The 15,452-nt window shown below is 35.2% G+C and overlaps 1 protein-coding gene across 18 annotated transcripts in view; it reads left to right on the top strand.

Moving 5' to 3' along the window:
• The window catches only part of CCDC91 (coiled-coil domain containing 91), a 163,445-nt gene that overhangs the window by 94,827 nt on the left and 53,166 nt on the right, over positions 1–15,452 (top strand). The gene's annotated exons all lie outside the window — the stretch shown is intronic.

Genomic DNA, 15,452 nt, shown 5'->3' with positions numbered 1-15,452 from the left:
CACGTCAATTACTGATGAGCTTCTGAACATTGTAAACCTGGCTTGTTATTGAAAATGTTATGGTTTGTCCTCTTGAATCAAAACAATAACAAACATTAGTCTATATTAAAAAAAAACAAACAAAAACAAACAAAAAACTATTTTGCTAGTAGCATCCTATAGTTGTTTACATTACAATTAACAGTTAACTTTTTAAGTAGTTAGCAACAATTCTACCAAAAATGCAAAGCATAATGGTTTATTAATATAAACTTCTTGGGGTAAATTAGACCTAAATTCATCAAAAGGCCATTTGAAGTATTCCACCATTTTCAACATTATTTTATGGCAATTTGTATGTTCTGACTTTGTCAATTAATGCTTACTGAAAATATATTAAACATGTAAGCATCTGTATAAACAGGATAAAGGAAGGAGACATAACAGTGGAGAAATGGATTCCATTTTGACTAAGGTGTATATTGCACAGAACTACAGTTACTTATCATATGCTTACCATATAGCTCTGTATAATAAAAGAAGTAAAAATGAATTCTAATAAAATGCTTTGTCTTTCTGAAATGAAAATATCGTGCATGACTTAGTAGACTTAGTATAATTTTCTGAATGTTAAAAAGGAATGTATCTCTTGAAATCTGGAAGAATTATATGAAGATTATTGGGGGGTGTACTTACAGATTGAGCAACAGTATTGCTCCCATGATATGTTACATTTGCATCTCAAGCCAAATGGTGGGGACAGAAATTTGAAAACATCTTCAAGAAGTTCAAATTTATCTGGAGATCTATGTAAGATAGCTTTTTGTTGATGGTGCTTTTGTTTGTTTTCTCAAGTAGAATGTGACAACAAAAGGGTCATAGAGTTACATAATACAGTGCCCATTTCAAATCATACCTCCATTTAATGCAGCTTAAGACCACTTTTGGATCCCGGAAAAGGTGCCATCTTTAGATATAAGACTGGAATTTTGAAGACTAGTCAAACAGGCAAAAGTTGTGAGTTCTGTGTGGTAGAACTACCAGGTTTAATAAAATAAAATTTATTCTTGCAAGTTTTGTTCACTCATCAATCTGTTGGAAGATGTCTGAGAAATGTATACCATATTTTTATTTTTTAATATATCTGTTCTTAAATATATGCTTCAGTGTTTGTTTTAGTATTTGTTTTTGTTTAATAGATTTTGTTTTGTGCTAACAACATTGCTGAAATTATAAGTTGATTAAAATGATGTGTTATAGCATTGTGCGTGTATATTCACCTTTACAAGTAGAGTTATGAGTATCTATTACTTGAAAGAATTATTTATTTTTGTCATGGCAGTAAACATATAGTGCAGGCATGTGTTATACACAAGCATAGCTTCTGTTTCTGTTTTCCTTCTAAAATTCTTGACTTACAAGTAGTATTTTGTTTTCAAATTTTCACCCCACTTAAAACTTTGTCAACGCACTCAATTTTTGTCCTCATTTCCTCCAAATTTTCTGATCTTTTATTTCCAGTTCCACAAAATCAAGGTAACGTATTGACTCCTTCCTTATGCTTTCTCCTAATTGCATTCACCCGCTTAACTCTCCTACTCTTCCCTCCCAAAAATGTCCCTTTGGGAAGAAAAAAAGGCTGTTTTTCTCTGCTTGGCTTTAACCTGAGATAAGAATTTATTGCAGTTTCAGATTTTGAACCTGTCTATTACCAGGGTGATGTGCCTGTGATGGAGATGCATGTTAAAAATCTGTCTGGAGAGGTACCATACTGCTAATACAGTCCATGTAAAATGCTGTATCTTTAAGGCTAGGGAAGGTGTGAAAGGCCTAGTTCTATCTCAGTTTCCTGCTAGACAAATTTATGTAATTCATCTTTGATTATGACATGCACGGTTTTGCAGCATACCGGCTAGCTATATGTAGCATCATCATCGCCTTCTCCGGAAAAGAACCATCAGCCCATCAACACAAATTGTCCTTGATTCTGTATCTTGTTTCATGTCTGTCAGACCTTTTCACTGCACTTTTCTCCTAGTTCTGCTTCTAGAGGTCTTCAATTTAAAATTGCAAAAACTCCTTAAAAGTAAAATAGTTAGCCATTTTCTATCGTGGCCCTTCTGGTAGATACCTTTCCCACAGAAGCTAAAGTCAGAAAGTTCTGGTCTGTTTTATAGTTTAGTTTTGTTTGCTTGAAGTTCCTGCTTGTGCAGTATATAATACTTTTTCTTCTGTTAAGTGGAAGAAGCCTCAGATTTTCAATTTTAAGGCTTTCAAAACCTGGGATTATTTTGCACTGTTAAAAGATCTGCTTGAGTTGTTTTGATGAATGTACTCTGAATACTGAACTGCCTCTCAGTGAAGCATTCCTCTGTATTGATTGTTATGACTATGTATTGCCTTTGAGACAACTACTTCAGTTATGAACTGGTGACATCAGTTACTATCCAGTTATTGTCCACAGATGCTGGGTAATTCTACATCTACCCTTTTCTTAGAATATTCAAGACAAGTGACTGATATTAATGGACAATCTCACATGTTCCCTAGGTATGGAGGTCCTCTTTTTGGGTCCCCTTATGGGTCCCCTTTTAAGACCTATTCTGGAATGTGTTGAAAGAAGTAGCTCCCTCAAACTCATTGATGACCACTGTAATGGAAGCTTCCTGGGGAAAAGTCTAGTGTTGCTGGTGATTTTTTGTTTGTTTGTTTGTTTTTCCAAGGGAATATTCTCTCAGATCTACATTTCAAAAAGCAAACCAGGCATTTTTGTGGCATATTCAGGGGCACCAGGTTTGTGATGTCCTTTGTCAGTGAACAGGAAAATAGGAACTTCTTTACTTCTGTATTCCAAGATGCAGTTGGGTTAGATAGTATTTAGGAAAGCAATGCGTGTCAGTTGTACATGTCTACCATTTGAGGATAACAGAGGAAATGACACTGGCAAACAAGTCAGTTTTTTATAAGTGGGGGAGATTATAAATTTTATCTTTACCTTTTTCTGATGCACACATTTGATGTTGCATCCTGAAAATGAACACCAACTTTGATCTCATGTTTGAAGTCATGTGTTATATGAAGATATGTGCTGAAAAACTTGTTCCTGAAAAACTTTATAAACAAAATAGGCTGCTTTTGGACAAACAGCAGAAGTCACTGACAACAGAACCATCTGTGGTGGTTTTACTGGGGTGGGCAGCTGAGCTCCACCACAACCGCTCTCTCACTCCCCCCTCTCCTCAAAGGGGAAGGGGGAGAAAATACAACACAAAGAGCTCGAGGTTTGAGATGAGAATGATTTAATTAAAGGGAAAGGGAATGGGGAGAAAAAGAAACAAACAAAAAAAAAAGGCCGCGCGGAAGCACAGAGAGAAAGAAAAAAAAAAGTTATTCTCTACTTCCCATCAACGAGCGATGTTCAGCCATGTCCTGGGAAGCAGGGCCTCAAAACGTGTAGCAGTTGTTCAGGAGGACAACCCCCTCCCCCACGAGAGCCCCCCTTTTTATTGCTGAGTGTGACATCAGGTGTTATGGAATATTCCTTTGGTTGGTTTAGGTCAGCTGCCCTGGCAATGTCCCATCCCCATTACTTGCCCACCCCCAGCCTGCTGGCTCTTGGGGGCTTGGAGGGAGTCCTGATGCTGTGCCAGCGCTATGCAGCAATAGACACAACACTGGAGTGATACCAGTGCTGTTCCAGCTACGAGTGCAGAGCACAGCACTGTGTGGGCTGCTGCAGGGAAAGGTGACTCCATCCCAGACAGACCCAACACACACCATGCAAAAAGTTCTGTGTGGGTAATGGAGAGTTTCATCAGTTCTGATTTCACTGGATTCTGAGTTCACTGTTGATATCTCGGAAAAATAACTGATTAAGATAACTATTTTGATCCCACTTTGAAAAAAAATGAAATAAAACCAAACCAAAACAACAACAAAACGTTTCAAATGGAATTTTCAGTACTCAGAAAAAATTAAGATGTATATAAAAGTAAGTTGATAGAAGTGCTTCAGTATAGGTCAGCACTAGAATAGAGATGCCACATAGGGTAGAACAATAGTATGATCTCATAAAGTGTGTGTGTGTATATAAATAAATTAGACATAGTAAGTTTATCTCTCTTACTGACAAATTTGAATTATAGTACTACCTTTTTTAGTTAGTGCTAGCAATCTTTTATGGGAAAATAAGTCATGGAAAAGATCTACACTATGGGCTATGCACACTTTGGGTTTTAGTCAGTGGGGGGAAATGACATTTTTTATATATATAATTTAAACTAAATATATCTAATACAACGAAATGTGGTCTCATCACTGAGACTTTATAGCTTGGCAATTGTTTGGGCTGGATGCTGGAACTGCAGTTCACAGAGTCAGGTATCACTGGCAATACTCTGCCAGGTAAAATTATCTGTTAAATACCTGTAACAAATCATTTGTCATGTGTGAGTCATTTTCTCTCTATTTATCTTGCACTTTTCTTTCCTTACCTTGATGGCCTCCTTCCTTACTGTCTTCTAAACAGTGTGAAGTGAAGCAGCCTTTCATGGAGGAAGAGGGATTAAAGCGTATATTAAGTTAGGTTCAGATCACGCATTCCTATTTCTAAGTTATGATTTAACAATATTCGTCTTTTTCTCTCTGTCTTCCTGAGGAAGCAGTATAAACTAGAGATACAACTGGATTATGAAGTGCCTTCATCTTTGGATGTTGTTGAAGTGGATATATTTTACTGTGGTCCTTAATTATGTTAATTGGGATATTTTCCATTTTGATTCATGTAGAAGAAGAATAAAGAAACAAGGAATATAAGTCTTTAATTTTGTACCTCAGTTGCATGTATATTCCTTTACTGTACTGGGCTACTTTTCTCCTACACTGTTAAAGATCCTGCAGTTTTCCTTTATGTAGAGTATATGATGCTGATTTTTTTTTTTTCCATACTAGCCAAAGGAGCTACTAGTGTAATTACTGAGACAAAGCAGTACAATAAGGGTCAAACATAATGGAAAGAATTCAGTTAAATATTTCTGCTGCTGGTTTTATCTGCAACTATGAAACAAATCTTAGATTTGTAGATGCAACAACACTTAAGAATAATTAGCTCCATGTTCTTAATTCTTGTTTTCAGTCCACTGTATCAGGATGTTGGCTGTCAGTTGCATTCATGTTTGTAACTTGATAAATAGTAGTTCAAAATCTGTTTGCTGCATAAAATATTTTGGTGGAGGATGGGGTGGCTGGGGCATGCTCAGGAAAATACTGGTTTAGCTTCAGCTTGAAAAGAAATGCTGAAAGTTCTGTCAGAATAGAAGTTCCATTTCTAGAACTCTGTTTTTTGGAGTATGAGAGTGGTCCCAAGAACAGCTTGTGGACAGGCAGAAAAATGGTGTATCAGTGGTAATGAGCTGCTAGATTGTAATAGATTCCTTACCTTGTCTAGGATGATGCATTTTGATGTGCTTTGCATAACTGTTAACTAGGAAGATTACCAGTAACTCAACAAGTTCTAAAATGTCAAATGTAAGAACTACATGTGTTGTATAGAAAATGAACATTTGTATGCCAGAGAAAATGTTTATTTGGTTCAGCAATATAGTTCCACAAACAGAAAGTATCATTTCAAATTATTTCAAATCTTATTTTTATATCTACTAACAATATGTAGCATGTTTTGATAATAATGGATATCAATAGACTTTGTGAACAAAAGAGGTTTTGTGCTTCTTTCCAATCAAGTGGCAGTAATTTTCAAATTTACTTCACACCTGATTTTGAAAGGCATATATGCAAATTGGTATTCAGAGAATTTTGAATGTTTTAATTTTAAAGGGGCCGGTAGTCATTTTTTGCAGTGAGAACAGTAGGTACTTGAATAATGCAGAAAACATGCAGACTGAAAAAATTAAGTGTGCAGTAGGCAACATCTAACTTGTTCATAAATTCCAATTCTGATAGGTTTGGAAATTCTTGAGAGTGTTTTTCACATCCCCATCATTGGACATTTCTTTCAGTTCTCAGAAAGTTTATGATTTGCTGGTGTTGGAAGAATCTGGCAAAGTATCAGTCATTTCCATTATGTTTTCCTCTAATTCACTTTACTCATAACGTCTCATCCTTAAACACAGATCATCTAGGTGTATCTTTTTAGGTCTGTTTTCCCCTCATCAAGAGGGAATTTAGACTTTCTCAGAACTTTGTTTGCTGGTAATTCTTGACTATGTAAATAACAAGAGATATTTTTAGAATCCTATTGTCAACTTGAGGTATTTACTCCTCCTGGATTATTATAATACCTTCATGATTTCTGCTTATATATATTTAAAAAAAAAAAAAAAGTGGAAAGAGTGAAAAGATCAAGAGTTTACTATTTTTGTGCTTATGAAGAGAGAATTAGATGAAAAGATCAGTAATCTGCTATTCACCGTGATGGGAAGAATTATTTTTTTTTTTAATTTCTGAAAAAGTTTAATTTATCCTTTTCTGTATTTTATTTTTGTAAGGCTATTGCTTAGTGTCTACCTCTGCAAGGAAAAATTATTGCTAAGATGCAAAAAAGCATATTTACTTTTTTCAAAAATTAAAATCTTTACTAGTTCTAAACTAACTTCCTTTGAATCTACCCACTGTCACAATTTAGTTAAAAGATGATTTTTCAGTCCCTTTGTACTGTTAATTCATCCAAGATACTGTTAGTCTCATCCAGAAATCTTATATGGACATTATATTCTCTAATCCAAGTTTTCAAAGCTTCCTTGGATTCATCAAATTTCAGTTGAAAGCAGCTTTTTAGGGTGATTTTTACTGTCTGCCTTTTGCTTATATGACAATTTTCCTTAAAATCTCCTCTGCTTTTTATGAATTTATCATCTACTTTTGTCAATACTGAAAAAATAGGTATTATAGTATGATTTTTCTCCTCTGTCAGCTGTAGTTTAATTTTTTTCCCTCCCTTGCTATCTTCCATTTTTGAACATTTTGCTGTTTATAGTGTTTGTATTTTAGGAGTCCATGTCCTCTTTTTTTTTTTTTTCCTGGTAGAGCAATACTGCAATAACATGTACAGGCTGCAAAATTAATTGGATCACAAAAACAGAAGGGTTAGCCCTTTTAAACACTTCTCTTTCATATTTTTACGGAAGTCTCTTATCTTTGTATTCCTAGGATCCCAAGGTTTCAGGGCTTTTTAAATAGTCTGTTGCTGTGCATGCTTTTTGAGAACAGTATTTTCGGTATTAGATGAGTCTGGATAACTTCTTTATTTATAAACAGTAAAACAGAGATGCAGCAAAAGGTTTTAACCCTGACAGTGTTGTCTTGCAGTAATTTCAGCCTCTGACATGCAGTTGTTATTCAGCAAAGTGCAGAAAAATCGTAATGGAACCCTAAGTAGGAATATTAAGCTTGGTTATTTTATTATCACTGTTATAATTTTTCTTTATAATGTCATTGTTTTAACTTTTAGTAATGTTTTGCTGGTTCCTGGGCTTCCTCTTAGAAAAGTTTTGCTGCTTTGTTAGCCACTTGGACCTCAAACTGGCAAAAAGATACAGTTCAACCATCCAGTAATAAGTTATAATTTGAGGAAGTGGAAATATGTAACAGATGTTGGAATTCTTCAGACAGATTTTCCACCTTGTGCTGCCAAACACTTGGATGCCACAGATAGTGAGGACAGTGTAAGAAACCAGTTATGATTACCAGATCTTGTCATTTGATTTGGGTTTAGCTTAGCAGCAGTGAAGAAAAGGTACAATATAAAAGAATATGCTGGTAAATATGTCTGGTCTTTCTAAAAGAGCAGAAAGCTACTATTCCTGTTTTGATATGGTTGCCTTTTTCTTCAGGATAGTATTTTGAATAGGGGGTAGCAATGGATGTATTTTGATAACATTATAAAATCATGATGCTACAGCTCTGTATTTTTGTTATCTCCCTCAAGTAGAGATAAAGGTATTTTCCCACAACCTGTGTTATTTTTTCCCTACTGTTAGATTCCTTCATGAGACTGAAATAAAATAATTTTGTGGGTTATGATGGTTTCTTGTTAAAATAGATTAACAAATCTGAATTGCTGAATTCTTAAAAAGCCCAGTCCAGTGGTTTATTATTCCTGAGGATGAATAAAGTATTGGAATGTTTGCTGTTTCTGTAGATTTTTCCCAGATCTTGAGGAACAGGAATTGTTCTATGTCCATATATAATGAGGGTAGAAAAAAATATTAACTATATTGGAGATGAGAGATTAAGTCTTACTATGTTTGTGCTTTTTGTGTTAAACTACTGACTAGAACGCAGTTTCATTAGATTAAAAATTTTTGTAGTTTTTTTTTTAACAAGAAAAATCAGTCATTCACTGTAGTGTGAATTAATAATATGTAATTTAATACCTTAATATACTGTTTTTCAAAGTGATGTTATTACAGGAAGATTCCAAGTGTCATTTCATTATTATGTGTTTTTTTTTCATCAGATCAAAGATTTGTGAATCATAGAAGATATAAAATATCATTGTTTTCTGCAGTGATACTGCAAACAACATAAATTTATTTATTCTCTTTCTATTCTCTTATAATTCTATTTAGCATTTGAGTATTCACAAGAACTTAAGTTGTACTGTGATTTGTTTGCAGTTTTGTTTTTGAATGGTTCCTTTCCAGAACTGGGAAAGTCATTGTACACAGATCGCCAAGTTCAGTATGGATAAATTCACTTTGTTAGCCACTATTCGTAGTTTATGTAAAAATAGTCAGTTGAATAATCAATCTGCAGGAACATAAACTGGATGCCTACCAGTTATAGCTAAAGAATTGTGTCCTCATTGGATGAATTCCTGTGCTCCTTTCCTTTTCGATGACAGCGTACAGAACCCAGAAGGTAACTATCCATATTTTTAGAAAGCATTTCAATTAATACAAGGCACCCTATTTTCTATTTTTTCTATAATGTTGCAGTTTAGGTTTAATGGGACTATGCAAGGATTATAACTGTACCAAATTAGAATTATTTATTAATAGCATTAATGCAGAATTTTAAGTGTAAAACAACTAAAATCCTGCATTATTTCACTCACTATACACATTTATCATAATATTTACTATGTATATATTATATACCATAACACATTAGATATGTATCTGAAAGGAGAACTTCATGATTCCCGAGAAATAAATTTAGTATGTAAAAATAACAAAAAAAACCCTGACTACTTGCTGTTGTGATTAAATCTGTTTACAATGTCTTGTGACTCACATTCCAGGAAAAAAAAATTGATTTCTTTTTTACAGGAATCAAGAAAAACCACAGGACCTCTGTATATTTGAATCTACATCAAACAATTTTCATTTGGAAGTATTGCCCAGAGAACTTATTTCAGGGAGGAAAAACATAACCTATTTTTGAATGCCTTTTGTCTCAAGTTGATTTTTCAAAGACTTTTCTTGACCTCTCCCTTCTTTCTAGAGAGTAGGGTAGAAATGGTAGTATTTCTCTCCACTTTGGAATACCACTTTCCTAAAAGTGATATTTTTTATTTTTATTTTTTTTAATTGGAAAACACTATTATATGTTGGGCCATCACATCCCACTAAAATTCTAGTCTTAAGAATTTTTGCACATCAGAATTTTACACTCTGAACCCTGTAACTCCCAGCTAAGGAATAAAAGGATGCAAATGATAGCTTTGTCAGAAAGGGGACTAGATAAGGTGACTGAGCTTTTCAGGCAAAGTTAATCAGCTATACTATTTGAGGTACCTAGTCTTAAGGTTTTTAGAGTTGGCTCAGTGTCTCTGCATAGCATACTGTATAGCTTACACGCACAATATGAACATGCAACCTAGCAAACTTACATGGTCTGAAACTTTTATTCCATTAAAACTTTCATTCCATTAAAGGGGAGTTTTCACTGAGATTTCTTTTGGCCTCAGTAATTCATCCACTATATTCCGAGTTCAGGACACACTCACATCCTTTTTTTCCCCTCCTTTCTTCTCTATATAATATGTAGCCATAACTTTTCTTCAATTTCTATTTCTGCAGTTTTCTCAGAGAATCAATAAGATATATTTCTTTAATAACAGATGGTTAATTGGATTGAAAACCCAAACATATGTAGTATTTTCTTACCTATTTTCTGGTCCATGGATTGTTGATAAACAAAGGAAAAACCTCACTTTGACTTCCATTTAAAAACTCTAGACAGTCTCACAGTCTAGACAGATTAGGTAGTGTGTTTTTTATTTTGTTTTGTTTTGTTTCCCCAAAGGTAAGGCTCCATAAGTGCATATCCGTCATAACTTTACCAGGAAATCTGGAATAGAACAGATTGTTTTTCATAGGAATGTTAGTTCTGATGTGCTCATTAGCCTACTTACAGGAGACTGATCACTGTTTCTCGAATGGTTTTATTAGTTTTGTTTATTACCATTTATTACAATTACCAGTAGACTTCCTCTTAACAGGTATGATTACTAGGAGATCTCCAACTTAACATACAGGTAAGCCTAAGAGAAAGTGTCCTTTACAATGCCTGGAAATCCATATTTAATTAATAGCTCTGATTCGTGTCTTAGGTCTCAGTGATCTTCCTTTATTCAGCTAATGTTGTCTAACAGAGAGGGGAACATGCCTGTAATTCTTAGCTGTGGAAACAAGGAAATGTTGAATGAGATTCATTCAACTTGCATCCTTCTATAGCTTTTATTCCTTATGAGAAGAGAAGGGAGTTATGAGACAAGTTTGCTTAGCTACAGGCATTTATTTCAGTAATCTTTAATGCACCAATGGTCTTTATTGTTAACAGGCCTTTACTGTATTTGAACAAAAATCTACAAGCCAACTGAATGAATCTTGAACATTGTTATTTCCTGTTAGCTAAAAATACAAGAGTGTGTACAAGCTCTCAACTGTGTATGTGCTGAAATGAAACTCACAGTTTGTGTTTTTTAACCTTCAACTCCCTTTAATATTTCATATGAAAGAAGATCAAGTTAGGAAGCACTGACTGTATAAAACGTTCAGTGTGGCCTTTTAGTACCAGAGTCCAAAGTCATTCTGCACACATCTAGAAAATTAATGTAATTAATGCTTCTATATAATAAGTTCTGCTTGGAAAGTATATGGATTATTTTAAAATCTTAGGTAGGAAACTAGTTGTCCAAATTTAGTGACAGGTTCTAGAGAGTTACTTATGGTAGCTTTCTCATAGCTCAGACATATTTAAAATATCAGCTTGGAATTCTATGCATACATTCATTAATCATTTGCCTTGTATTACTGCTTTTTTCAAAGTCTGAAAGAATAGTGTCGTGATACAGAGATAATTAAAATTTCCTTGATCACTGTCAGAAAAAGGAATGCATAGAAAACTTTGTTAACTATAACTTCACACACTTTCTGCTTGAGGGTCATGCATAATATAAGGAATTGTTTAGATTATCGAAAAATACCTACATACCCAAATGTGCTTCAGTAAAAAGGATTTTAGGGTGGTGCATTCTTTTATATATAATGGGTTAATAATATCACTGAGGTCATTTTACCTCATTTTAATAGGCACAGCTTTCAAGGAGATTCCATGGCTCTGTGTAAGGGTTAATACTACTGTGGGGCACAGCATTGGGAAAAAGTTCTTGATAAGTAATTAAATTACTTAGTACATGCAAAATGGCAACTTTAATTTTGTTGTGCCTGTGCTAACTATGCTATATGGATTTTCTGGACTCTAGGCCTTTTTCAGGGAAAAGAGGTTCAAACTATTTTATTCTATGTTGTCTATTTCCAGTTACCTATTTCTTTTCATATAATTTATGTAATGTAATAGCTGAAAGTATGTTTCTCTCTGAAAAATAAAACTGGTAGGCCAAATACAAATTTTGAGGCCAAGTAACCATTTCTTTAAGATATTTCTTCAGCTCTAGTACAACAGAATTTGCTTTACTGGGTTGTATGGACAGCTGTTGCAACATTTATAATGATACATGAACTTCTGGAAGTTAAGATATGAAGGTAACCATTTATGGAGGGATTATTCCACATGAATAAACATTTACCTTATAATAGGAAAGGACATGCCAAGCTATTCACAACAGGCTTGCAATCTTGATCAAATTATAATCTATATTTCCATGAGATATGGGGAAGCTAAGTAATGTAAAAGAAGTTGCACTGAAATATGCCAGAAGTCATTATCTTATAGCATTATAAATGTACTTATAAATTGTAATACTTACCTGTAACATCTTGAAACATGAACATGAGCCGGCAGTCTGAGTATGAGCCAGCAGTGTACCCAGGTGGCCAAGAAGGCCAACGGCATCCTGGCTTGTATCAGGAATAGTGTAGCCAGCAGGATCAGGGAGGTGATCGTCCTCCTGTACTCAGCTCTGGTGAGGCCACACCTCGAGTACTGTGTTCAGTTTTGGGCCTCTCTGTACAAGAAGGACATCAAGGCCCTGGGACATGTCCGGAGAAGGGCTACGAAGCTGGTGAAGGGCCTGGAACACAAGTCCTGTGAGGAGCGGCTGAGGGAACTGGGGTTGTTTATCCTGGAGAAGAGGAGGCTCAGGGGAGATCTCATTGCTCTCTATGGGTACCTGAAAGGAAGGTGTGGGGAGCTGGGGGTCAGCCTCTTCTCACAGATAACTAGCAACAGGACAAGAGGGAATGACCTCAAGTTGCACCAGGGGAGTTTTAGGTTGGAATTTTGAAGACATTTATTCTCAGAAAGAGTAGTCAGGCATTGAAACTGGTTGCCCAGGGAAGTGGTGGAGTCACTGTCCCTGGGGGTGTTTAACGAAAGATTGGACCTGGTCCTTAGGAACATGATTTAGTGGGTGACATTGGTGGTAGGGGGGGATAGTTGGACCAGATGATCATGGAGGTCTTTTCCAACATTAATGATTCTATTATTCTATGAAAAAACATGTCTATATGTTCACGTTTCTGTGAATTCCATAAAACTCAAAATGCAATGCATGTAGATTTTCTAATCTACTAAGGAAATAGGAGATCCTAAACTAAAAGTGATTATACTGTAAGTGGCAGTTACAGCAGCTTTGTTATTTATTTTATCCTTACTCATTAGGCAACCTTTTTTTTTGTAGATGTTGGTGAGGAAAAGTGGTATATTGTATTTCCCTTTCTACTTCCAAAAGAAGCATAATGATTTACATTATACTGCTGTCAACCTCTCCTTTTGCTTGGTGTACTGTCTCTCCATGGAACTGATCGAATTTGACAGATACTTGCTGAGTACACTCAGCTCTGGTGAGGCCGCACCTCAAGTACTATGTTCAGTTTTGGGCCCCTCAGTACAAGAAGGACATGGAGGTGCTCGAGAGAGTCCAGAGAAGGGCGACAAAGCTGGTGAGGGGTCTAGAGAACAAGTCTTATGAGGAGCGGCTGAGGGAACTGGGATTGTTCAGCCTGGAGAAGAGGAGGCTCAGGGGAGACCTCATCGCTCTCTATAGGTACCTTAAAGGAGGCTGTAGAGAGGTGGGGGTTGGTCTGCCTGATGACAGGACGAGGGGGAATGGGCTAAAGTTGTGCCAGGGGAGGTTTAGGATGGATATTAGGAAGAACTTCTTTACTGAAAGGGTTGTTAGACATTGGAATGGGCTGCCCAGGGAAGTGGTTGAGTCGCCATCCCTGGAGGTCTTTAAAAGACGTTTAGATTTAGAGCTTAGTGATGTGGTTTATTGTTAATGTTAGGTTAGAGGTTGGACTAGATGATCTTGGAGGTCTCTTCCAACCTAGATGATTCTGTGATTCTGTGATTGTCTCAGAACTTCCAGGTTGTATGTTTTCTTATACATACGTAAATAAAATTTCTAAAACTGCACTGAAGTTTAAAGGCTGAAAATTGTGATCCCGTGGATAATGTTGTAAAATACATACGGAAGTTGGTCCACTATGGCAAATTGAAATAGTCTTCATATGTAACTTCAAACTCAGATGGTCAGTTAAGTTGAAATTAAGCACTAGCATGTGTTGCATTAGGAATTCTAATCTTGCTGAAAGTGTTGACTGCTGTTCTCTTTTAGGCATTTTAAAAGTAGAGGTGATTTTCTCTAGCAAGCACTCCTTAAAGAATCTTTCTATGATTCTTAACTGAAACCAATAAAATTTAACTCTTTTAATTAACACCAGCGAACTTGGATTTGTGGCAAGTATCTGATTCAATATTTGCATGTGTTTGTCTTCTGTTGTGTCATTCTTTTAAATTAATGTGAAGTAATAGATCTGTCATCTGCACAGTCAAGTGAAGAACAACAGATATCATCTAGCTAATAAAATTAATCATTTATTTTTTCACCTTTGAGTTACTGGAAAAAAAGTTTGTGTAAGTGCCCTGATAATTAAATATAATGTCTGAAGATAAGTCCACGAGAAAAGTTAGTTACACGTTATTTAGTATAACCAGTGAATTTCACTGCTTCTTAGACAGGTGTTTTCCATTAGAATGTGTCTGCTCCATTCAGACCAATTTTAAGTAAATTCATAAGGAAATGCCTCTTTACATGTTTATCCTGGAAAGGCAGATAGGTGTTTTATTTTATAAAGCAGTCTAAAAGTTTTCTATTCTATTCTTCAAATGTAAAAATATTTTCCAGAACATATTATTGCAGTTCAGTAATGTATTTCTAAGTGCCCTTGGAGACATTTAAAATTAGAAAGGAATAAAGTTAATGAAACTGAAAAGGCAGGTTTTTAGTAATGCTGGTGAAAGGGGTATTTGCCTTCAAAAGTGTTTATGTAGAAGTGTTATGTTCTATGCATACAATTTTATTCATATAAATAAATGTTACACTTTATTTTTTGTGATCTTGTAAAATATTGTGTTTTATTGATGCTATACTTTCATTTTAAAGTTATAATCATCTCTTAAATAGCATGTAATAAAATACACTGATTTGCTGTTAATTATCTTTTGAGAAATACATACCATCAATAATTTCCAGTAATACTTTTTAGCTCTGGAAAACAGCTTAGTTCTTATAGACAAAATGCACGTATTTCAGTTGCTTTACTTGGTTTACTGAAAAGCAGATAAATGGATTGTGTTTAGAAACAGTGACAGACTATACAGCTACATATAGACTACTGAATCACTTTATTTCAGTACTCATTCTCCCCCTGAAACCTGTTTCAGATTACAAGAAAACTAGAAGCAGCATTCACATGTGCTGTCATCCCCTGGCTTTTAAAGTGCATGGTATCATGAATGGCTAAAAAAATATATATATTTGCTTTCTGCTATATGTATACATGAGAGGTGTAGTACAAACATAATTTAAATTCTGCAGCTGTTTAAATGAACTGTTTCAATCATAGGATCATAGAATGGCTTGGGTTGGAAGAGACCTCAAAGACCATCCAGTTTCAACCCCACGGCAATAGGCAGGGATGTCACCCACTAGATCAGGTTGCTCAGGGCCTCATTCAGCCTGGTCTTGAACACCTCCAGGG

The sequence above is a fragment of the Cygnus atratus genome, chromosome 1, assembly GCF_013377495.2.
Source record: "Cygnus atratus isolate AKBS03 ecotype Queensland, Australia chromosome 1, CAtr_DNAZoo_HiC_assembly, whole genome shotgun sequence".
Taxonomy (NCBI): domain Eukaryota; kingdom Metazoa; phylum Chordata; class Aves; order Anseriformes; family Anatidae; genus Cygnus; species Cygnus atratus.
The sequence above is the reverse complement of the archived record's forward strand: the minus strand, read 5'-3'. Positions and strand labels throughout refer to the sequence as shown.